Genomic DNA, 6,000 nt, shown 5'->3' on the forward strand with positions numbered 1-6,000 from the left:
AAAGTAGCTGTCGTCTCTGTAGGAACTTATGTACTTAGTTTAGCTTCGGGGTTGGAGTTACATCTTAATAATTGTTATTTTGTACCAACGCTATCCAGAAATATAATATCCGTATCTGTGTTAGACACAGAAGGGTTTTCCTTTGTAATTAAAGACAAGTGTTGTACTTTTTCCCTTAATGGGATTGTATATAGTCAAGCTATTTCAATCAATGGTATTTATATTCTAGATACTTGCAACGATGTTTATCATTTAGATAATAAAAGACTCAAAACAGGTGATCCTGATCTATCTTATTTATGGCATTGTCGATTAGGACACATCAACGAGAAGCGCATTAAAAGACTACACTACTACAAATGAGCACTTGGGCCACGGCTAAATTCGTGGCGCAAGTGCTAAATTTCCGTGGCTAAGTCATTTCGCCACGGGAATACCTTTCGTGACGCAAGTGGCCGTGGTAAAGAGATAGCCACGGGAAAAGCAAGAACGTGGCTATTTTTAAATTTTTGGCCACAGATTCTATCGTGGCTAATAAATCTCGTGGCCAAAAAAAATTCCCGTGGCGAAAAAATAATTCCCGTGGCAAACAATATATATGAAAATTAAATAAACAAAACGTAAAATAATTTTTTTTTTTTTCACAATGAATATTTTATCATATATGGAACCACGACAATCTAGATACTTGTTTCGCTAGTTAAGTCGATTCATTTGAACGTTATTTGGTTTCACCAGTCATGCATCCGTGCGCATCAGAGAGGCTTCCCAGGAGGTCACCCATCCCAACACTACTCTACCCGAGCACGCTTAACAAAGAGAGAGTTCTTTTGATGTGCTACCGAAATTGAAAGTTAACTTTGTTGATGTAATTATCACTTTGAATCCTTTTAAGTTTATTTTTTTCTTTCAAAACTTACCTTTAGCACTTTTTAATTATAAAAATGTAACATGATTTACAAATTCTTGTGAGAAAAACATTATTTTGGCCAAAACAATCAAATTTCGATGTTAACCTCCCGACTAATGATTTTGACGTAATTTTTTTGCTGAAGTCAGCAAAACCATTTTCTCCAAAAAGTAAATTTAATCTTGTTTTCCTAACATTTTTTATTTCTTTAGTTTATCGACATTTTTATTTTATTTCTCTTGTACTCGATTTTTTGTTTATTTTTCTATGCAAATTCTATAGTATGACCGTCGTACCTGCGATATGAAAAATGTGACCATATTTTTGTAAAATAACGACCACTTTTTATAATTAAAGTTTTTTTCCTCAAAATGGTCACTATTAACCAAAAGTAGTTCCTTTTTTCCCCAAAAACACGAAAAAGGCCTGTCGTGCAACAGAATAGCTTATTTTTCTAAACTGATTTCCCTTTGTTATGATTTATTGTTTCTTTTCTCAAAATTTTCACATTATTGGCACATGTGACTTTAAATTATCATTATTTCTATATTTTCCCCCCGTGATGCGCTCATTTTCAATGAAAAACATTTCCATATTGAATTTTTATATTGATAATTTTTCCAATATGTTCTTTTCTTAATTGATTTGTGTGAGATCATTTTTTTTACTTTTATTTCTTAACGCATTTATTTTATTTAATCAATTTTGTAATCTAATTGTTGTTTTTTTTTTTACTCCTAAAAAAATTTTCCTGATTTTTTTCCTCAACAAGTTGAATTTTATATCAAATTCAAATTTTTATATAAATATCTTACAAATAAAGTTGTAAATATAATTTTGAATGAAACGGTTTGACAATATATTAATTTTAGATTTCTCTTAGATAGATGGTAAATAACTTATTTATTTAATTGATATGGTATGTCTTTAAATGTAATACGATCATTTAAGATTTTTATTCAAAATTATAAAGATTTAATTAAAAAAAGTAAAAGAAATTACTAGAAATTCATGACTTTAATAAACAAAATTATACTCCCTCCGATCCACACCAAATGTAACATTTAAAATGAATGATCCACACCAAAGGTAACATATCTTATTTGGCCTACAACATTACCAAGTTGTCCTTATATCCATTTCATATTTACACAAAATGTCATTACATATCCACATACTATCCAACAATTAAACCCACAATTATGTGGCCCACCTATTTTTTTTCCCTCTTTACCGTCACTTTTTCCACCTTTTTCTTAAATACTCAATTTTCCTCTATGTTACCTTTGGAACGGATCAAATAGAGTATATTAATACAAAATTCTTAAATTATCAATGTTTTGAAAAACATATAAAGCATAATTGTGATTTGTAAAAAATGAAAAAATTTAGACGATAAACTTTTCTTTGCTTACACATAAGTTTATAAAATTTTAAAATTGCTTATTAAAGTAAATAAAATAATAAAAAATATTAATTAAGTTAAAAAAAGTGTTTCCAAAATTTTATAGTTAAATGTGTTTTCATATTATTTATATTTGATTAAATTTCATTCAAATTTTGTATATTTTTAAAGCAAGTAATTTTTTTGGTTTGCCTTAACATGAAAATATCTTAATTTAAGTCGGAAAAGATACTCGCCACGGGTGTTGTTAGTTCGTGGCTAAAACAATTTTTGCCACGGAACATTTTGTGGCTAAATAAAATTTCGCCACGGGTGTGACATAGCTCATGGCTAAAATGATTATTTGCCACGGGTGTAGCCTAATTCGTGGCGCAAATGACTTTTTGCCACGGGAAAAGTTAACCCGTGGTATAAATTTTTTTTCCAAAATAATGAATAAGTTTTTCCCGTGGCTAAGCAGAATTTAGCCACGAGTTATAAATTCCCGTGGCATAATTCGTGGCGCAAGTGACAATTTGTTGTAGTGCTAGTGTCGACTGGTGTAATTAAACCTTTTGATTTCGAATCATTTGGTACATGCGAATCTTGTATTCTTGGCAAGATGACTCGTTCACCTTTTCTATGAAAAGGATCTCGAGCTAGTGAGTTATTGGGTTTAATACATACTGATGTTTGTGGCTCAATGACAGTCACCGCTAGAGGTAATTATGACTATTTCATTACTTTTACCGATGACATGAGTAGATATGGGTATATCTACTTAATGAGGTATAAAAGTGAAGCTTTTGATAAGTTCAAAGAGTTTCAGAATGAAGTAGAAAGCCAATTAGATAAGAAGATTAAAGCATTACGATCAGATCGTGGTGGGGAATATTTAAGCAATGACTTTAATGATCACCTTATAAACTGCGGTATTGTATCACAGTTAACTCCTCCTGGCACACCACAATTAAATGGTGTGGCTGAAAGGAGGAATCGAACTTTATTAGATATGGTTCGATCGATGATGAGTCAAACAGAGTTACCTAAGTCATTCTGGGGTTTTGCCATTTTATCTGCTGTACGATCACTTAATAAAAGTCCCACTAAAGCAACTGACAAAACTCCATATGAGATATGGAAAGGGAAAGTCCCGAATCTGCGATACATGAAAGTATGGGGTTGTGATGCTTATGTTAAGAGCAAGTCTGACGATAAGCTTGCCCCTCGTTCTGAAAAGTGTATTTTTGTAGGCTACCATAAGGAAACTTGTACATATTACTTCTACAATAGTAACGAGAACAAAGTGTTTGTGGCTCGTGGAGCTGTCTTTCTAGAAAAAAACAGTTTATTTCTAGAAGACAGAGTGGGAGAAAATTTGAACTTGACGAAGTTCAAGAGCCACAAACTGATATGACAATACAAGAAGATGTTCCTTCTACGTCTGAATCAGTTAGTGTTCCCTCTGAACCTAGGAGGTCAGAAAGGGTTAGTCACCAGCCTGATAGATACCTTGGTATTATCGAGGAAGATGGTGACTATGAGGTTTTACTTTTCGAAAGTGATGAACCCAAGATCTATAAAGCAGCTATTATGAGTTCTGACTCTAAGCTATGGCTCGAGGCCATGCAATTCGATATGGATTCCATGTACGATAATCAGGTATGGGACCCGGTTGACTTACCTAAAGATGTTCGACCTCTTTAGTGTAAGTGGATATTCAAGATTAAAATCGGCATGGATGGACATAAAGATGTCTACAAAGCTAGATTGGTTGCAAAAGGTTTCACTCAGGTTCATGGTTTACACTATGATGAAACTTTTGCACCAGTTGCTATGCTTATATCTGTTCGGATAATGTTAGCGATTGCTGCATTTCATGATTATGAGATTTGGCAAATGGATGTCAAAACCGCTTTCATGAACGAGTTTCTGGAAGAGGAAGTGTTCATGACACAACCTTAGGGTTTTGTGGATCCTAAAAATCCTAACAAAGTATGCAAACTTAAGAGATCCATTTATGGTCTTAAGCAAGCGTCAAGGAGTTGGAATCATCGTTTTGATCATGTTATTAAACAGAATGGTTTTTCTCGATGTGTTGAGGAACCATGTTTATACATGAAGTTTAGCGGGAGTAAAGTTTTTTTCTTACTTCTTTATGTGGACGACATATTACTCATTGGGAATGATGTTGATATGCTTGCTTCTGTTAAGAAGTGGTTGGGAAATCATTTCCAAATGAAAGATTTGGGAGAAGCTCACCGCATCTTGGGTATCCGAATCTATAGGGATAGATCCAAAAGGGTATTAGCATTGAGTCAAGAAGCATATATCGATAATATTCTTGACCGATTCAATATGAAAAACTCCAAGAGAGGTTTTCTACCTATGGGCAGTGGGATCACTTTGAGTAAGTCACGGTGTCCTCACGAGCCTAAGGATATTGAACGCATGAAATCGATTCCCTATGCTTCCGCTGTTGGATCGATCATGTATGCTATGATGTGTTCTCGTCCTGACGTCTCGTATGCTTTGAGTATGACGAGTCGTTTTCAGAAAACTCCAGGTGAAAGTCACTGGATAACCGTCAAGAATATTTTGAAGTACTTGAGAAGGACTAAAGATTCATTCTTAGTGTTTGGAGGAGAATCTGAATTACGTATAAGAGGTTATACGGATGCCAGTTTCCAAACCGATAGGGATGATTTGAAATCCCAGGCTAGTTTTGTCTTTTTGTTGAACGGAGGGGCGGTTTGCTGGAGAAGTTTCAAAGAGTATGTGACTGCTGATTCTACAACGGAAGCTGAGTACATTGCAGCCTCTGAAGCTGCAAAGGAAGCTGTTTGGATTAGGGTTATTTTTAGAGGGACTGAAAGTAGTTCCGACCGCCGAGGATCCTATCGCTTTGTATTGTGATAACAGTGGGACTATTTTTCAAGTAAAAGAGCCCAAGTCTAGTAACAAGTCTAGACATGTACTTAGGAAATTTCATGTAATTAGAGATTTAATCGAAAGGAAAGAAATTACAGTTTGTAAGGTTGGGACAGCTGACAACATCGTTGATCCTTTAACCAAACCTTTGTCTCAAGCTAAACATGATAGTCATGTAGTTTCAATGGGGTTGAGACGAATGCCAGAACTGTTGTAAATTATATGATATGTAATAATCAAAATATTGTATTTATTATTTCATATATGATAAGTTGCATTTATTGTTATATTCAGTTCTATGTCTGAATTTATATACTTTGTTTTCTCCAAATAGGCTGTAAAGACAATGTCCAACCCTATTAAGTGAACTGGATTAACATTGTATTTTGTCCCTAGTTACTTAATGAGGTGACGTCTCGGAGTGACTAGATTGTGAGGCGATAGATGACAGGTTCGACTGTCATATGGTCATAGTGATGACTGGTCGATTACATAGGCATATTGTGAGACAATTTGTCGGACAATGACCGTTTATTGAGTCGTTTTGTTGCTAGGTCGTGGCGAGGATTTCTATTTATTCCTTCGAGTCAATTCTTTAGACTGGTGACTATTTGTCTGAGTTGGTATGGTTTTCCGGTGGCTTTGGTTTTTGTTCTAGGTCGCACCGTAAAAGGAGGCCGATGAACATTTACTGGGTCATTGTGATCTGTATCGAATGAAGAAAATAGGTCAACAGGATTGTCCTTTTAAGTCATATTTTATCTCAAGGCCACTC

Source organism: Silene latifolia, chromosome Y, assembly GCF_048544455.1.
Source record: "Silene latifolia isolate original U9 population chromosome Y, ASM4854445v1, whole genome shotgun sequence".
NCBI lineage: Eukaryota > Viridiplantae > Streptophyta > Magnoliopsida > Caryophyllales > Caryophyllaceae > Silene > Silene latifolia.